Source organism: Fringilla coelebs (assembly GCF_963513975.1).
Source record: "Fringilla coelebs genome assembly, chromosome: 8".
NCBI lineage: Eukaryota > Metazoa > Chordata > Aves > Passeriformes > Fringillidae > Fringilla > Fringilla coelebs.
Window position 1 is genome coordinate 13,158,373 of NC_140066.1, and position 19,418 is coordinate 13,177,790.

General features: G+C 40.6%; 1 protein-coding gene across 5 annotated transcripts in view; it reads right to left on the reverse strand.

Moving 5' to 3' along the window:
• The window catches only part of ZMIZ1 (zinc finger MIZ-type containing 1), a 335,745-nt gene that overhangs the window by 202,715 nt on the left and 113,612 nt on the right, over positions 1-19,418 (reverse strand). For all 5 annotated transcript variants that reach the window (XM_084210758.1, XM_084210760.1, XM_084210761.1 and 2 more), the window contains one exon: positions 15,085-15,167. The gene's annotated coding sequence lies outside the window, so the exon portion shown is untranslated. The remainder of the gene's footprint in view (positions 1-15,084; positions 15,168-19,418) is intronic.

Below are 19,418 nucleotides of genomic sequence, written 5' to 3' on the forward strand. Positions count from 1 at the left end.
TCAAGCACACATACACAACAATGTGTTCTTAATTACTCTGTTGGTGGGAAAGTCTGTCAGGTTTCTTACCTTTTATTTTTAGCCACTTCCAAGTTCTTTTTGTCCGAGTCTGAACCGGGGAGCAGGGAGCATTTATTTCTATTAATCAATCAATGCTGGCAGTGGTGGTGCACTCTAGTTTTTCATTCTGACTGCAAAGCAAAATTAAAAGCTATATTTTGCAAATTTGCGCATTATAGATTGTAGCGGCAGCTGGTGGACTGCTGCTGAGACAGACCGTCTTTCCCCTTCCAGTCCCCTGTGACTGAGAGGGAAGAATTACAGGACAGCACTAGCAGCTGCTGCTGCTGCCCCAGAAGCAGCAAGCCAAGGTCTCTGGAAAAATAATTGGGGAGGCGGGGGAAGGGAAGAAGGGGGACAAAGAAGTTGGGGAGGGGAAGGCATTGCCAAGGCTGGCGGCACAAACGACACACTGCACCTTGCCCTCAAAAGAAACAATTGAGCTGGTTTGGGTTTCCTTCAGTAGACACAAGACTCTTAAGCCATTATGAGACTTGAAAACACTACCAGTTTTTGATAAGGACTTTTACAGAAAGAGTGAGAAAAGGCAATATTCCTTCCAGTCTGATGCTTGCAGCAGTTTGCTCTCGAATCCTCTAAAAATAAAGCACAGTGCAATGAGCAACACCCTTCCTTGCAGCTTCCCAACAGGGTCATTCCATGAAGCATTCTACATTAGCACAGGCACAGTCTACAAGTCAATTCATGCCCTGTCTGTCTTCTGTAAATCAGGGGTAACCAAATCCTTTCTCACACATATGTAGTCATGAAGATAAATAATCATGACTCCAAGATATCATCAGTGTGAAAACACTAACAATCATTCAATTTTAGACAGATTTGAAAGTGGAACTAGTGGGAATTGTGCCATTTAAAAAAAAAAAAAGCTCAATGCAAAAATCAGCTTGATTACATATTTGGTCACCTAAGCAGGAGCTCAGTGTAAGCAAGTAATGCCCATCTATGCTACTCAGCACACTAAATATAAAGCTCATCTCAACAGGGTTGAAAAAGACAAACACACTGACTGACCAGACCACATCCACCCACATCTAAAAACCTGACGTTCACCTAAAGCTTTCATGTTTCCCAGTGGATCTCCAGGATTCAGGCTGACCTCTGGGGTCCCACTGTGTGGGACAGCAACATGCCTCACTCTCTGTGAATAAAGAACACCCTTCACAACAGTGACTTCCAGAGCATTCCTGTGAATGCTCATTTTCAAGAGAGATAATCTGTTACACACAAACCACACACGGGCCAGGCGTGTGTCTCTCACTGCTCCTTCTGCTAATGGACTTCAATAATGGACTTCAATGCAAGATACTACTTGGTCCAGTGGACACTGCTTCATTTTCACAGCAGCGACACAGATTTCCAGATTAACCATAAAAGAGGTTATTTGAAGAAAACATTCAGCTATTCCAAAAGAAAAAAGGAAACAAACACCATTGCCACCACAACAAATGTAGCTTTCTGTGCCTTGTTTAGAAAGATTCAAAAGACATACACTCATAGTTTAATTTCTGTATGGGAGAATATGCTTAATTTTAAATATGTAACTTACCTTTTAATTGGAGGACCTCTTTTTATCCAGTATATTTGGTCATTAAAACAAAGAGGGGAAAAAATCAAAACAAACAGGAGAAAAGAAAATATCAAAACTTCTTCAAATTGATCTCATACACATAAGCCAAGAAATACTTAAGGTCATAAGAAAGTACTGGTGGCTAAAACAGTTTGCACTGGTTTTGTTGTGTGTCAGAACCCCTTTCAAGATAAGCCAAGAATGCTGTATACAAAACCAGCACCATTATAAACAGGCACAGCCTTCTCTCAGTGTTGGTATTTCACATTCATTTTGGGAAGCTAAGCTAATGATTGCTATCTGAAGAAACAGCTTTTGATATAGCATCAATTTCCTGAAGAACATATCAGTTTATTGAGCAGGGGTTTTCAGACTCTTATCACAGTCAATAGTATTACACCTTACTTTTTTAAATTTTTTTTTGAAAACTATAGTTAAAATATTGAGATGCTAGTAGAAGACACTTCCTCAAAATCTAACTACAGGTATCATCTGCTAAGATTATCAGGGACTCAATCTGTTTGGAAGTTTTTGAATAAAATTAAATAAATATTTTCTCCTTGGCATATTAGATCCTACATTGTTTCTAAACGCAGAGTATTTAGTCAAAGTACTTGTACACAAGTCTCAGATTAAATCCACTACCATATGAATTTTTAATGCATATAGGAAAGAAGTTCCAGCAACATTAAACCATTTCTGCTGCTACAAATGCCTCAAAAGTTATGAATTCAAGATGTTACAGTGATGATAAGGATTAGAACATACGTCCACCATTTATGTCAATTTATAGCTGTGTAGGTGAGTAAACAGCTGAAGACAAGAAGGGTTAAATTACACAAAAGCCTTCACTGTCTTCCTAGCAGTCTTAAGCATTTAAGGAACAGGGCAGGGTTTTTTTCCTCCATAATTCATGAGGAAGGATTTACAGAATGGCTTGGAATATTGCCGCAAGAAAACCAAGGCATGTGGCCTCAGAAGTCCCAGTATCAAACACATGGAAATGGAAGATCAATAGAGACCAATAAATAGGGTACAATGACAACCTGCACCCAAAGCAGCCCATTTCTGGTAGTGATATCATGTGTCAGCTCTATACGGAAAATATTAGCTACGGCAGGCCTCTTCCTCAGCAGCAGTTCCCTCAATGACATCTCAGACACTCAAATGTGATCTGAAGTTACTCATCTCAGTGACTACATTCTCTCTTTCTCCTCCTTCCTTTTTGACCCAAAGCTATTTTTGAACTTGACCTTCTTTCAGTCTCTCCAGTAAGAAAAAAGCCTTTGATTTTTCTCACGTTTGGGATCATGATGGAGAGGTAGGCACTATCCACTGTTCTGTGTGCAAGAATGCTTTTTGTTCCCCTTACATCACCTCTTTGTCACTCATTTATTTACCCACAATCCACTTGTTTCATTTATTTAACAGACCACCATACCTGTATTTTTCTTCCCCTCTTGCCTGGGCAGCCTCACAACACAAAAACTTAAGAAAACCATCTACTTCATGAAAATTAATTCAGCAGATGTTTCTCCTTTGCAGTAAATTACCTTGGTGTAAGTGGTTTTAGACCTATTAAATATAAACACACATGGAGGTATTTAAGGTATACTATAATGCGCTCCACTTTTCAGGACTGAGAAGTCCGAAGTTCAAGAACAGAAGAAATTTGTTTCAAAGAAAGCATAGCCTTACCACACACATCTTCATAAGACACTTGAAATTGCAGACTGTGCCTGTACTTCACATTTCATAAACATACCTACAGCTTCTACACTTGGACAATTACTTCACATTTCATGCAAAGGGCATTAGAAATATGACACCTGGGCTCACACATTTAGCCTGAAGCTTCAGGCTGATAATGCACTTTGTGTGAGTATGTGTGAATGCACATTGTCCAAAAAAGAATCAACTGCAAGCTTACAAAAGGAAGAAAGCAGACACACTGCCTCTCCATCAGAAAGCATTACAGCTACAAATCTTCTGGTAGCTTGTATATTATATTCATGTTACAAGCAGTAACTTGGGTTTGGATATATTCATATGCAAAATGATAAATTTACCAGGTACAGAAAACAAAGGCAAAACCCTCCCAAAAATGCTGGATGTTACTATAGGTACATTCTTATACCACTATCAGAACTGAATCCACTCCATTAAACTGTTTGCAGAAGTCAAGCTACATTGTGGCAACAAAATCAGCAAATGTAGTTGATCCCTTGGTTTCATGTATAAACCCAGGATGTCAAAGAACCAGGTGGTTATTACGCAAAATGTTTAATAAGACATAATTTGAGATTAATATCTACAGTCCTACACCACACTGTGGGTGAAGGGAATCATCAGTGAAATAAAACTCCACCACAAACCCTATTTCTAAAACACGTTCAATTCATTCATTATTAATGTTCATTCTACAAAGAACTGGAAAGTGACCCTGATATCAACTTCAACCTTAAAGTTCCACTTTAAATAAACTTTGACAATACTTAAAAATACTTTGACAACGGCTACTAAAAAGAAAATCCTATTTTTGCCAGACCTATTATTGAGGTTCCCTACTGAGGAACATAAGTTGCTGGCCGATTACTTTATTGTGTAATTATTCAGAACTTATCATATACACATCACCTCATAAGATAATGTGGCTTGTTCTACAATCTTCCTATTTTCATGACCAGTCTTTACAAGAAACTAGAGGCACAGGTTGGTTTGGAGAGTTTCTGGTTCAAAACATTATCTGGCAATGCTTCAAATGGATAGCAATCAAAGAGAGTCACAACAGATTCAATGTCCAAGGAGAGTGAAGCCTATCCTCCAGATGTTTGCCTTCAGTGAGTTGAAAGGAAAACAGGTTCTAGCTGTGTACCACCAGTGAGAGCAGCAGGATTATTTCAATTGAGAAAAGCAGATGCTGAATTATCTAAAACTTTGTGTAAAAAGTGTTGCAGCAGCAGCAGCAGCAAATACATTGAAAAAGCAGTACAAGTGGAACAGTAACATGGGCATCAGGCCACTATGTACTTCTAGCATGCATAAACTACAATAGCTGGTATACAATATGCATAACAAAGATCTCTCCTGTTCTGAACTTTATGGTATCGCTCACTGCTGCACCATGATAACTAGTACATGTCCCTTACTTAGAAAAGGAAGCCCCAGAAAATGTCCATGTTAATTTATTTAACTAAATAGCCTTATGGCTTTACACCTACTTCCTCAAGACCAAAACTTACTTGTTGTGGCACATTAAGAGGAAAAATGTGACTGAAATCTATTTTTATCTACAAGCTCCTGGAGAGCTAGTATACAGATGTACATTTCTTGTACTTGCATATGTAATCAATATTTTACATTTTCTATTTTTACTGTAAAATGACAGCTCATAGGAGTAACTGCTAACTGCACAGATCACTAGAGACACGCTCTGGGAAGTTCTTTGTCTATGGACATTAGTCAGGAAAGCCCATTGCTTTTAACTTGAAAAAATACCCAGTAGAAATGGTTGGACATAACTGGTTTCCTGATACATATTTTAAAACAAAAGCTGGTGACAACCAAAGCAAAATCAAGATCAAGGGAGAACAGTCCTCAAAATCTAAACTGAAACTTTACCCTCTGTGAAAATAGCCTACATATATGAAAATAAAAGTTTAGTCTTTTCTAAAGGAAAAAAAAAAAAGGAAGCAGAAAGTATTGAAGCAATTTAAAATACAGGGAATAATATTTGAAATATTTTGACATACATGAAAGCAGTAGGAACAGAAAACATGCTATTGTGGGTTAATCCAGTCATCCCTCTAAGTGGGTATTCTGAGCAGAAGACACTTATGTAGGCAGGGTGCATGAGCCCAGCTATTGTCTGTAGCTCACTGCCTTTACCCCACAGTCAGGCAGCAGGAGGAACGTGAGCTTCCCTTCCTGTAAGCTCACGGAGCTGTCGGCCACAGCCGTGTTTAACCTGCTGATCTGCCTTCCCAGCCTCCTACCACAGCAGCTCTGCCAGCTAAGGCAATTCTCCCATTGGCATAGCCAGCACTTTTCCACAAATACCAGTCTTACCACCACTCCCTAGTAAGACTTTAAGGCCATCTTACATATCTTTTACAGGAAAGACCTGTAAAAATCATGTCCAGTAGTCCAGGATCCTCACCACTCCTTTTCAGCATTGCTCTGCAGCAGCCAGGCACACCTCTTGCCCATGAGACTTTTCTAAGAATTTCCCTTTACAGGGAGTGCAGCAAGAAGAAAACAGGTATTATTCTATAACAAATTGGCCTATCTTCTAGATTAGATAAACCAAACTCTTCCAATAGGCAAGCTGTTGTTGGGGTTCCCCCCTCAACTACTTGGAGCACAGAAAGACCACAGCCATGCTCCCCATTCCTATGATGGCCACTCTTATCTGAAAAGGTTATGAACCCCTGACCAACCAGAATGTTACCATTGCCATTCTCACCACTGGAAGATAAACATAATTTCAACTTCACTTGTTGTCAGTGATCCTTTCTTATCACTGTTTTTATTTTTAACACGTTTCCACCACCCCAAAAGCCGTAGTTTAAACAAAGTGAAGGAAAGATGAGGGAAGACAGATGTGGTGCAATTTGCTCTTAGACAGCTAGGTTACTTGTGTCATGATTATCTGTTCCTGGCAGAAAGAATGATCCAAAGCTACTATTTACATGTTTAAACTAACCCAGCCCAGTTTGTCTCTAATGGTGCACAGAATAATCATGTGAACTATCTAGCTAGCAGATCTGAATGGCAGCAACTTCTGCCAGAGGCAGCAGTGAGCTGCTGAGAACACATGCTTTTCACAGCCTAATACTCTCCCTAAATTCAACCAGAGCTGCCTGAATGATGACTACTTTTCAAAAGAGATATCAAAATCATTATGATGGGCCTCACACATGAATTTAGAAGGAATTGCTAAAGGACAAAGGGGAGAGAGGCATTCATCTCCCTTAGTATATTCAACCACAAGAGTGCCCCTGCCTTGTAGTGTTAGGGACCTGCTCTGGAAACACCCACCTTGGAGCTCAGAACTTTCCATCATTCCGGACACCTGCTGACACCTGACACAAAAGCCAAATACTTGAATGATGCTTAGCTATCTGTTGCTGTGATTCATACAGAAACCCCCCAACCCTCAGTACAGTGCTCTCTCAGCATTTGAGCCACCCGTATCTATTATTCCCCTTCCCTTCCACTCAGTGTTTGTTGACCGTGCAAGTGGTGTACAGGTGATACACTGGGCTGAGACAGGGGAGGAACACTGGTGACCAACATGTCATTTATTTTTTTTAAACCCCTAATCTACATATTTGGAGAGCAAAGAAACAGAGAATATACGATTCACCCTTGACATTCTGCCAGATCACTTCAATCCTGTAAAATGCCCCCTCATGACCTGAATATAATACCATGGTGTTACAGTGTCACTTAAATACTGCAGGGTTCTTCCTCTGGCAGTGCAGTCTGCAGACTTAATATGTAATGTACAGGATTATACTGCCACTAAAATATTACTTAGTGCTGATGAAATTTCAAATTAATTCTGGGAGCTAAATCATTATTCAACTCTGCCTTTGCAGAGACACATTCCCCTGGTCGCTTTAATAACAGTGATTGTAGAACTAGAAGGTTGTTACTGTCTCTTCAAGGCTTGTTTAAAAGGAGAAGTGGCCTCTGAACTGTCAAGCAGGTTAATGCAATGATGCATGGATGTTTGCAACTAAAAAAATAATTAGAGAAAAAAATGGGCTCAAATATTAAGAGAGCTCATAGCAATGTGGCTCATGAATAATTTTATTATTTAACAATAAATTAAGAAACCTAGGCCAGTTTTCTCTCTCTCTATATATACATGTACACATTCCCATGTTCCCATCCACCACCACCCTCCTCCACAGACAGAAGATTCCATAGTAATTGAGGGGACATATTCTTGATGAAGTCAATGACACAGCTGCTGGTAACTGATGAAACTAATCTTTGCCAGTTGAGGATGTGGCTTTCAAGTCATTCTGAGCTCTAGCTTTTCAAACCTAAATAAACAGACTTGAACTTTTTACAGCTCTGGGTTTCTTCTTCCTGAATAATTCCTGTTACTAGTGAGTATCCTGTACTTTTAGGTAACTACAGCACTTCAACACTAAGATGGGCCAATCCTTGACACTGCACTAGAGCCAGTGTACACAATAACTTGCTAACATACTAAGTAAGGGAAGATGAAAAACAGCGGATGGGCTAATCATAAAAGCAAGTTTCTCTTAATGTTCTGAATGTTTGCCCATTTTTTAACATTGTGTTTAGATTAGTTTCTGTTTCTCAGTTAAAATACCAGCCTGCTCACTTCTACAATGAGGTTTCTTAAATCCGGGAAGCGTTCCCAAGCTATACTGGAAAAAAACCCCAAACCAAAACCCCCACAAAAACAGTGTCAAATGAGGACCAACACAGGGCCAAACATAGAGGCTGAAAAGAACTTGTGGCAGTGAGTCTAAATTAGGCTAAAAGAGTCAAACTTTCTCCTTATTAAACTGTTACCTACTTCCTCATTCGTTAATATTGTCGTTGTTTACACTTGCAGCCAGGCCAAAGATTTTCCCCTCCCTCCAAATAATTTCCTGCTATTGACAGACATGTTCAAGTGCTGGATGTGTGTACGTCTACATGGCACACTGCAGGCAGAGGCAAGCCTTCTTGGCCACCATCCAAGCCAGCTGTAAATGAGCCAGCTCCAAACTGGAAGCTGTGTAAGCACAATTAGCACAGCAGTAAGCCCGATCTAACACATCCTGCCAAGAGACCGAGCTTATTAGCTTGAGCCCAACACAATGCAAACGATGGATATGGGGCTTCTGCTTTGGCTCCACACAGAATGTGGGCAGCTGAAGCACAGCAAGCTCCTATCTGCCCACAAGACATAGTGTAAGAACATCATCTCTTGGAGCATACCCTCTGCTGAAAGGACTGGCCTTTCCCTCTGCATCAATTCCCAAAATACTCTGAGTGCTGTGAGCAGATTGAGGGAATGGGGGTCTCCAGGTGAAACTTCTGAGGCAGTGTAAGAAAAAAGGCACCAGGCAGGTGTTTAGGCACCAGGCACCAAAAAAGCCAAAGGGAAAGGCGAGAGAAAGGCAGAGCAAAGCACTGCAAGACTCTACAAACTGATAGAGAGCACTCCACTTTTGGCGTCTATCATGTCCAGAGCAATAATGACTAAAAATCATCACCATACTGTAAATGTTCAATGGGCTCTGCACAGGTTCTCCTTCTGTGTTCTCCTACCAACAAACAAAGAATTCACTATTTTTGGTGGACATTTGAACAGTCCAAAAGAGGAATGTGCTCAGGGAAGGAAATCTGTTATCAAACTGGGACCCAAGAAACCAATGCTCCCCTGGTGCCATTGATTTTATTAAAGGAGCAGTGACAGTCTAGTGGTTGGCAGTAGTAGTCTGAGAAACTTACAGATTCAGAGCAAAATGAGACAAAAATCAAAGGGTAGCAATGAAAATCATTGGGGGAAAATAAAAGGCATATTTTACGAAGAGTGCCTGAAGAGACTGGGAATGTTTACATTTAAAAAGGCAGTAATAAAGTGGTCATTGCTAAACTATATTTAGCAGAAACCAACCTATACAAGTCAGTCAGCTTCTGCCCACCCATAAAGAGAGCACATGGACAAGCAGAAATTCCATTGAGGGCAACAAAGAAAACACCTTATTCAACGCATAATTATTTTGTTGTATTCTGTGTCAACAGATGTTCTGTAGCAAACACTCAGGATCTTTAGGAGGTGGGGGTCATGCCTGTTTCCTTTTCCCTCCCGCTCTACTATAAAGGAGTATTTTTAGCTTTCATTTTGAGCTTTTTGATGTATGAGACAGGTATAAGCAAGAGAGAGAAGGGACCCCACAAGGTGTGGCAGACACACTCCTCCACACACTCAGATTCTGCAGATTAACTAGGTTTATTTTGACTTCTGAGATTTTTAGATTACATTGTGTATACAGAGGTTTTCCACGCTAGCTTAAAATATTTTCTTTGAAAAGGCTTAGTTTGATCTGAGGTGAAGACTACACATCCTCAGCAGAGTACAAGCAGTTTAAATACTTGTACCTGACCCTTGCCTGATCATCAGTTTGGGCAAAACACCTGCTGGAATTTCACACAGAATTTCTCACACTCTAGTAACACAGATCTCAGGCATATACATCTTTATGATTCAAGGCAGCATTTGAATCACTGATACCTGCTTCAAAGGAGTGTTTTTCTTCCCTTTTCCCTATCCTTTCATAAACTTCTAAAAACATGACCAAATCAAACCAAATTAATCACACCAGGTTAAGAGACATAGACAAAAGAAAAACTAAGAGCTGAGATTACACTTGCACTGTTCTTTTGTCTTGAGAAGGAAATAATTTTTTCTCTGTTTTCCCACTTGAAGGCCTGAAAAAGAAAGCTATGCTGTCAGAAATATCAAGGCCTAATAAAATGTGTGAAAAACCAGTCATACCTTGAACTTACTAACTTCAAGAAGGTGAAATAGAGAAATTTATTTAAATACTATTCAGTATGAAACACTTAGAAATGGGTATGATTACTGCAGGTTAATTTAACCTTATTTAGATTCTTCAGCCCTTTAAAAATACATATATAATTGCCAACCATTGTTCAGACAGTGACAACTGTTCTGAAACAGGATCTCTACTTACACACACATCTAATATATCTAAAATATACAGTATACATACGTGCAGGATACAAAAGTCAAATAACCATTCAGTCCTTTTACTTACAAATACTTCCAGTGAAAAGATAAAAAAATCTTGGCTTATAAATCAGCTGAACTAAAATACCCTAAAAGAACACATTTCTAATAGTCAGAAGAAAACAGTGAGGAGATAAACATGATTAAGGGGAAAGGGAGGGTAGAGAAGTAAAATATTTGCCAGTTAGCTCTGAATACTTTTGTATTGAACAAATAAATACTCAATCTGCGTATTATTTCTTTTGGATATACTTCTTTGCAGAGAGGAATGCAAGCTAGCATCCTTTATAAGGTCGTAAGAATCTTGTACATACCACCATAAAGTAGGTCTAGTACAGAACACAGCAATTTCCCATGCAGTGACATGATAAACAGAATCCTTGAACACTGATTTGGTCTCCCTTCAAAGCAATACTTATTTAAAAAAAAAAAAATCAGAAGCCATCTGCAAAGGAGAGTACCTCAGACTGAAAGACCTGTCTACACTCACTACGCGTACATTGCTTTTTGTTTAGACAAAGTAAAACCAGGAGGGAATGCAATGTGTCTGCAGAAGGTTCTTCTATTTTTAACTAATACTGTTCTGCCACTATAAATTCATCCAGATAGAAAATCCTTCATTAAAAATATAATTTACTTTGTTTGCTTTCCACTATGTTAAAGTGACGTTTTTCCCAAACACTGTCAAAGGCCATTAGGAACACACAGCTTTTGAGAACAAGTTTCAACCATGACACCCATTGGCCTGCCTAAACAAAAGTTTAGGAAGGCTTAGGAATCCTTAGATGGGAAGGGGCAAAGCCAAAGGGCATGAAAAATATTATTCAGATATACGTAATATCATTACAAAATTATAAAAAACCTTTGCACTCTCTCGTACAGGCAAAGTGACAAACCAGTGAAATATCTTAAGGAACGAGACAGAACTTTGGAACTTTTCACCTGAAACTTGGGGTGCTACAGCATTTTACTAAAAAGTACAACTCTGAAGACAACTCAAGCAAGAAGTTACCAACATTTTACTCAGCTATACATATTTTTATGTGTTCACCTGGGGAAAAAAACATATATACAAGCAGATAAGCTCAGATTAAAACACAGCTTGCCTTTGGAGTCATGGCTTACTTTTAAAAAAGATGACTTATATATACCAGAGCATTTATATTTAAGCCAATATTTTAAACTACATTTTTCCCTACAAATTACAGTACAAGAGTTTCTGAACAACTTCTTAGCTTCATCCTATTCCCTTCTCAATCAACTGCTCTAGCTAGAGACCAGTAGAGCAGGAGTCAGTGTGAGTGGCAATCAGACATCACAAAACTTAGGGAAACAAAATGTAAAATGTACTTTATTAATGTAAATGATTCTAGACTTGACACATTTCAACACTAGGAGAATGTAATTCAATAATTAGTCACACTTAAAGACAGAATTCAGAAAGTTCGGTAGGGGACAGGAGAAATGTGTGAAGAAGCCCTGTCAAAGTGCAGAATTCAAGCCCTTGCTCAATTCCACATCTACTCATGCTCCTCCTCAGAGTGCCAGTTTGGGGCCTGAAATTGGGAAAAAAAACAACTCTACTGCTTCATACTTAAAAGGGAAGCTCAAAGACAAACTATGCTGCCTTTTTGTAACTTCTGATGCAATAAATAGTCTGATTCAGCAACAAGCCTCTCTTGATATGGTTATACACCTCCCACTGACCACGTCCTGAGCAGCCTCATGGAATACACATGCTCCTTGCTGGGGATTTTTCACAAAGGCAATCTGGAACAAGCAGTTCCTATCTCTGGCCGCTTGTTACCAGCTCCTGTTGCACTGCCTTCCCCCCATCCCTCCTGGGACAGCTTCATGGTGCTGCACAGAGGGACTTGGTTAAGCTAAAAATAGTCCATTCATCCTCCCTCTCCCTCCCCATTTTTGCCAGGTTATTTTTAAAACAGATACATTCTCTGCTCTTGTTCAACAGGCAGCTTAGCTGGAAGGAGAAGGGAGGAGGAGAAGATGCAGCTCTGCCAGCCCAGGCTGCAAGAGGGACTGCAGAGTCTCTTGAGCCCACCTTGCCATTAAGACATAACATATCCATGGCATTACAGACACACAGAGGTCCTCATAATCCCAGTTTAAGCTGGTGTTTGCAAAGACTGAAAAGGAACACGTACTATTCCTACAGTTAGATGGAAGAGGTTTGCATAATCTTATCCCTCATATCCCAGGAGCCAGAACTAATTCTGTGCTTTTCTGATTTGACTTGGGGATTCTACGCCACCACAGCAGGACTTAGGAAATGGCTCTTCACTGTAACCTTGTCTGAGTGCTCATCTTTTGTTTGCATTACTCTGCCTTGCAAGATGACAGCTATCAAGTCAGATTACTGAATGCCACTCACAATGACACATGCCAAAAGTAAACCATTAAGACCATCTCAATAGAAGCCAGGCTTAATATGTAAGTTGCCAGGTATTACATCTAGTAAGAAATCATTCCAGACAAGTTCAGCAATTAAAAAATTATCAAATATTTTAACTTAGTTCTTAAAATTCACTGGACTAATGAAATAAAAACTCTCCTGGATTCCTAAAAGAGCTCTGCATTTGAAGTGCAAAGAATTTAGGCTGCCAGAAAAAAAAAAAGGGGTTGGGGGGTGGGGGGAACACAGCAATTTTTTGAAAATCCTCCTAACCCCCACTGTTTTTTCTGTGTGTTTATGAAGCCTCCGGAAATACCACGGCAAACATTCCAGCTCTACAGCAGCGAGGTCACGTGACCCAAAGGCACAGCAAGGAACTTCTCTCCAGAGTTTCCTTATGGTAGAGAAAAGTGATTTTTATTTTATTTTTGAGAATGAGGATCCAAGTCCAGAAAATTTTCAAGACTACAGTTTTAAAAACAGAGTGTTTTTTGATGTGGTGTTTTGGTGTTGTGTTTCCTTTTGTTATTTATTTGCTGCATTTCTAGGCCTGCACATACTATTTTTATTATCTAAGACAAGCATCTTAGACCTATATTCAGGGACCATTAAATACAGTATACCATTTAAGCCTCTAAAAACTACTTGTAATGTTCCCTAAATCTTCTATTACAGTTAAAATCAGTACTGCTGTATTTCTTAACACAGCCATGATCTCTTCCTGGCAAAAATTATGGCCCTTAAAAGCTCTCCCCCTTCTCGCCTTTCAGGATTACTTCAGCTAGCACTATTAATGAAAGGATTTATGCAAATAAGCTTTACTAAACATTATGAAAAAAATACTCAAAATCTGAACCTGAATCACAACCTTGCATTTTTACAAACAATCACGTGTACATACTTGGAAGTAACTGAAATGTCGGACTATTGATGAATCATAATATAATAGGTGAGGATCAGAAATTTGTGGTTGTCTGAAAACAACATAGAAGAAAGCACTGGGAAGGAGAACAGTCCTGCAGTAGAAATGCACAGCAAATGGCAGGCACTCACCACTAACTTGCTTTGTAACCATGTCAGAAATACTTCTAATTATCAGAGGTAAAAGAGGGATGGCATTTCTGCTGGAAGCAAGTTTTACACTTTAGTCTTTCCTCTCCCTTCTTTTTCAGCCTATAAATATTAGTCTTACACATTTTTCTCCCATACAGCTCTTGAAAGGGTTGAGTTTTCCAAGGCTGAGAGCAGATAGAAATGTTCATCAAGAAATGCCTTGGGGTCAACTGTCTGTAACTCATCAAAGTGCAGCACTGAAGATATGGGTGGTGGATTATATGAGCATGGTAAAGCAGATTTAAAAAAAAAATAAATCTACGTTCTGATGATCAGATGAACATTTTTTCTGTTTGGAAATGGGCTCAGTTATGCACCCCCAGTGGTGATGGTCACAGGGTACTGACTTCCCCCTAATTTCAGGTTCAAAATAACTACAGATGCACAGAAGTGGCTTTAGTGCTATTTCCCACTGGTATATTACAGGGATCAAAAATGGAGAAGACCCGCACAGCAGTGTAAGGAGAGGCAGCTGGTCCACAAGAAAATGTTGACGTAGGTCAAATTCTAGAGAAGCACTGAACTACACTGAAAATAAGGCAGAGATGAGCTTACCTATGGCTTTAAAAAGTACTTAAAAATATCTAAAAAAAAAAATCCACAAGCAAAGGAAAAGCAGCAACAAAATAAGTCTGCAAAGATTATTTTTCTTAAGTGAAGAAGGAAACAGATACCCTGGAGTGCCCACTCTGTGCTTTTTAAAAAATTCTGTACAACAGCTAGACATAAGATATTGAACATATTACTGAAACTACTGTTCACTTCTACTCAGGGATTTCTGCTTAGTTTATTATAAATGCACATTTATTGGCAGCAAGTAGAACATATTATTGCTCTGTTTTATAGCTCGAATGGCGCACGCAAAGAGTAATTTGTTTGTATTCCGTATCAGGATCAATACTGTACCGGGGATAGCCTGAGGAATGTTTATGCTGAGGGCTTTGCTTGCAGTGTTTTGTTGTTGCAATCAATTGACCAAACAGGGCTGCTTCTTAAAACAACAAATAAACTATGATAGTGACCAGATCAGCCATTCAAGCAACAAACACGACACAGTGTCTGGAAAAAGAATGAAGGCCCACAAGTGTTTTTACTGCTTGATGACACACACAGCTTTCCTACCTGAGTATTTCCCACTGGCCTTTCTTCCTCTCAGTAGCTGGGGACCGTTTCCTCAACGCCCTCACATAACAAGATCCATTTTCCTGCAATAAAAAAACAGACACATCATGCTTCCATTCTCCTGCATAACACAGCAGCATTTGAATCAGCTCAGTGAAAAGACCTAAAATGAATTAAGAGCATTTAGGAGTCCAATGACCAAGCCAGGAGGACCAGAACTGAGGCTGGGTTGGGGTTCTAGACCACCTTTGCCACCCCCAAGCTTTTGAGGCTCACTCAGCAGTTTAAGTATTAGAGGTTTTCATGCCTGTAACAATGAAATAAGAAAAAGATAATGAGAATTCTGTGGAGGTTTATATCAAAATTTCCTGAGCCAAATGGTAATTTTTGTTCAGTTAAAGGTCATGCTGAAGTCTCTTTTATTCTCTTTATAAAGGGTACTCACTGACTATTGTGAGCTAAGTGCCATTAAAAAAGATAAACCAACCCCCAAACACTACTTTAAAAAATACACCGAAATACCTCAGAACGACCATCCTCTCTGTAGCAAAACAAGTTTATGGATTACACTGGCACAGCACTGCAACTTCTAGGAAATGTATTTTTAATTATAAAGAAAGATTGCAAAGGGAGACGGGGGAATGTTTACGGGTAGTCTGTATTTTGTTACATGCTGTTTCAGCAGGCAGACAAGGTGTCCTTACAGCATTATGCTACCAAGCTCCAAAACTCAGCAAATATTGAGAAAAGGAACACAGTGACTACATTTTGCCTCTCTTTTGACTGACTTCCAAATAACTTCCATACAAAAGAAAATTCCATTAAACATGAAAAAGCGCATACTACTGGACAAAAAACCCAACAACAACAAAAAAAACCAACCAAAAAAACAACAGAGCAAACTCCACACAATTTGCAACCAGTCTAGGTTCCTCCCCAACTACCAGCTGTGGGAGCAGACACTTTGATAACAATTCAAATCATGCAAGTCCCAGGTGACTCTAAAAAAAGGCAGAAGAAAAACCCTAAGTTACTGCAAATAACTTGTTAGTTACATTCACTGTTTGTTCTGCAGCCATCTTTATCCTTTTCACTTGTAATTCACCAAGAATAAAAACATGACTGAAAACCTTCTTAGAAACAGTCATCCCACCCCAACACACCCAGTGTCACCGAGGGACTGTATGCTTCATACAGGGATGCTGCTGGTTTTCTTGTCTCCCAAAGGGCAATTTTAGAGAAGTTACATACTGACAAGCACCCTGGGTGAATGTTTGGCTTAAAGGCCTCATTGAGCTGTGAATGGGTTTCACCCAGAACAGGCTTATTCTCTTGCAAAAGTTTTCCCCAGTGCTTTTCTTCTGCTTATGCAAGGTAGGAAAAACATACTAATTGATTCAAATTTAGTATTTGTTAACATGACTTTCTCAGCCAATGCAGACTTGTCTTTAATAAAGTTGCAATTAGTTATTTTAGTTTGTTTCTCCAAAGGAAAAACTTTTTTTTCTGCCTGCCCCAAGATCTGGGTACCATTTCAGGTGTAACTGGATTGGACTTTTGTCAGATCAAGCTGCAGCATTTACCTGGACACTTAAATTTTGCCTCTCCTCTCTCCTGGACTCTTACTTTCAACACTGTATTTGTGCAGCTACATGGTTAACTGGAACGGGGCAACTAATGTCCTTCAGCACGTTGTCTCAAACAGCTCTGCCAACACAACACAGAGAGCAGGCCCAAGACAGGAGTGATCAGCCATCATGGCAGAGGGTAGAAACAGAGGCTCTTTAAGCCAGCTTGAGCTGCACTGCTGCAGCACACAAACCCAAAGCTTTGCTCCCCTCCTCTCTGCTTTATTCTGCCCATCTGTAAAACCGGCACCACAATTCCTACTTTGTTTTATAAAGCACCTCTTAAAATGAAAGGGCTGTCCCATTAACATTTCTGTGAATTCACATTACCGACCACCCACCCCTTTCATAAACCAAGTCCAAGCTGATTCTAAGGACACTGGCACTGTCCCCACCAGCATCTGCTCCCTGGTTTCCCCGTACAACCTGCTCAGGGGTTGTACAATGTCCCCCCCACCACTCCAGCCTGTTCTGTGCCCCCACGCCAGCCCCAGCTCTGCCAACACACTTCACAGGGTCCTGCTGGGAACAGCAATCAGCTTCTAAAAATAAAATTAACTTCTTAAAGCCTGGGCCCTTCTCTCATCCTATTTCTAGAAAGATGTCCAAAACAGTCTCGCTGGCCAAGTTCGGGGGTGGCAGGCTACACCTGAGAATGAGAATAGGTGGTAGAGAAGAAGTGTCAGCTGGAAAGCCCTTACACCTGGCTTGCCTCAGCCACCCTTTCCAGGTGTGTTCTAAGCCCTGCTGTGGCACAGTAACTCGATGCTGCACAATTCCCAGCCTTTCCCACATCCACACCTGGGAAGCACCGAGTCCTTCCCGCAAACAGCCGCCCGTGCCCGGTCAGGGAGCTGCGGGCTGGGAGCGGGGGAAGGAGGGGAACCAGCAGCGCTCCAGCCCAGAGGGCTTCCCGCTCTTCCAGATCCAGCAGGGGGAGCACAAAAACGCACAGGTTTTTTTGGCTACGAACCGCTGGATCGCAATGCTGGACGCTGTGCGTTAGGCTACTCCTACAGAAATGAGTATGCGGTGCGTGACAAGTGCACCACGGGCAGAACTCCTGCTCCGAGCAGATCACACCACAAAAATCAACTCTGTGGAGGAGCCGGCCAGGAAGGCTGCGGGAGCCGGGGGCAGGAAGGGGAGCCTACACAGCAGGGCTGCCAACGCCAGCAATTTTATCGTGTCCCCTGCAGCACTAGGAATTTTTCCTAAAGCCAGCTCTCCAAAGTCTCATCATCACATAAAAATTTCAGCTTTCAGCTCTTTGTTTGTTTTTTTTTTAAGGGATATATTTATCTCTAGGCTTCCAAAGTTCAAAACCAAAGCTGTAAAAATAAACCCCAAAGACTTAAAAACCAGCAAAAGCAATGAAAGAATCCCTCAAATCTGTTGTCTGTACATCATGGGCAAAAGAATCCCAACTCTGGGAATTCCACATAATTTTCCCTTATTTACAATTAACAACAAACTGTTAATTACTGTTTCAGAAATTGAGGATGGGGAAAAAAAGGAGACTAAGCAGTTCAGCAACTACTATGGGGAACTCTCTTCCTGCAGCTTCCCAAGGATCAACCTCACCGGGAGACCCTTCCTCGCCCAACTCCCCTGCCTGTGCCATGCCTGACCCTCAGCCCTGCCCGTGCCTCTAGCATGGACAGCCACGGGGCGTGCCTGCAGCGCCTTCTCTGCCTGCTCCTCCTCTCTTCCCACTTGTCCTTGGCCTACTCCTTGCCCCTTCATTCCATTTTCCCTGTCCCAGGCTGGACTCCTCCTCCCCAGGTCCCAGTCTTCCCCAGGGATGCCCTTGCTTTGGGTGGCCACAGCCCTCAAGGGTGACCCTCACTGCTCTCTGGAGCAGACACAATCCCTCAGGGACCCTCCTGAAGGGCAGCCCAGACAATGCCCCCACCCCTGCAGCCCCTGCTCCTAAACCCACCAATTTTGGCCCAATATACTACATAGTTTCAACATCTTTTCTTATAACGTGGTGCTCTGTTTCTCAGTGATTTTGCTAAAATTAATGGAAGTGGTCTATAAATATATATTGAAGGGAAACATCCAGAGCAACCTGTGCATTACAAGCCTTAAAATGAAAGCATATAAAAATACTGTAAGAGCGAACTGGAGGAAATCCAATAGGGAAGTATCAAGAAGTTCATCTTTAAACCTCCTAATCTCAGCTGTATCACTGCAAAGGACTTAAGTCAAGCACCAAGAACTTTCCCTGCTTTCTCATCATATCCTGGTCCCAGCTGGTGGCCACCAGATTTTAGAGACAAGTTTATAATAGATCTCTCTGGACCATCACAGATAGTCCTGGAATCCTGCTTCTCATCCTCAGCCTTACCTTCTGCAGAAAGCAAGAGCAACCCCAGGGTATCTCACTGTCTATACCTCAGCACTTACCTTTGCTGGACTTAAATAACTGTAAATAAATCCATCTCTAAAAGTAACCAAGAGTAAACCCTTCAGTTTCCATATACAAAATATCACTTGGACTCCACATATCCAGACAAAAATAATGAGATAGCAAATAGAAAACACCCAAACAGAAATTCTTGAAAAACAAAAATACTGCTAGGATAGACAGTTAAAGAACATTGCACTATCTTCCTATGGAAATGCATAAGACAGGTGCATTTTGGGGTATTTTCCTACTTTCACAAATTATTTTGAAGTTCCAGCATTATTCTCCTTGAA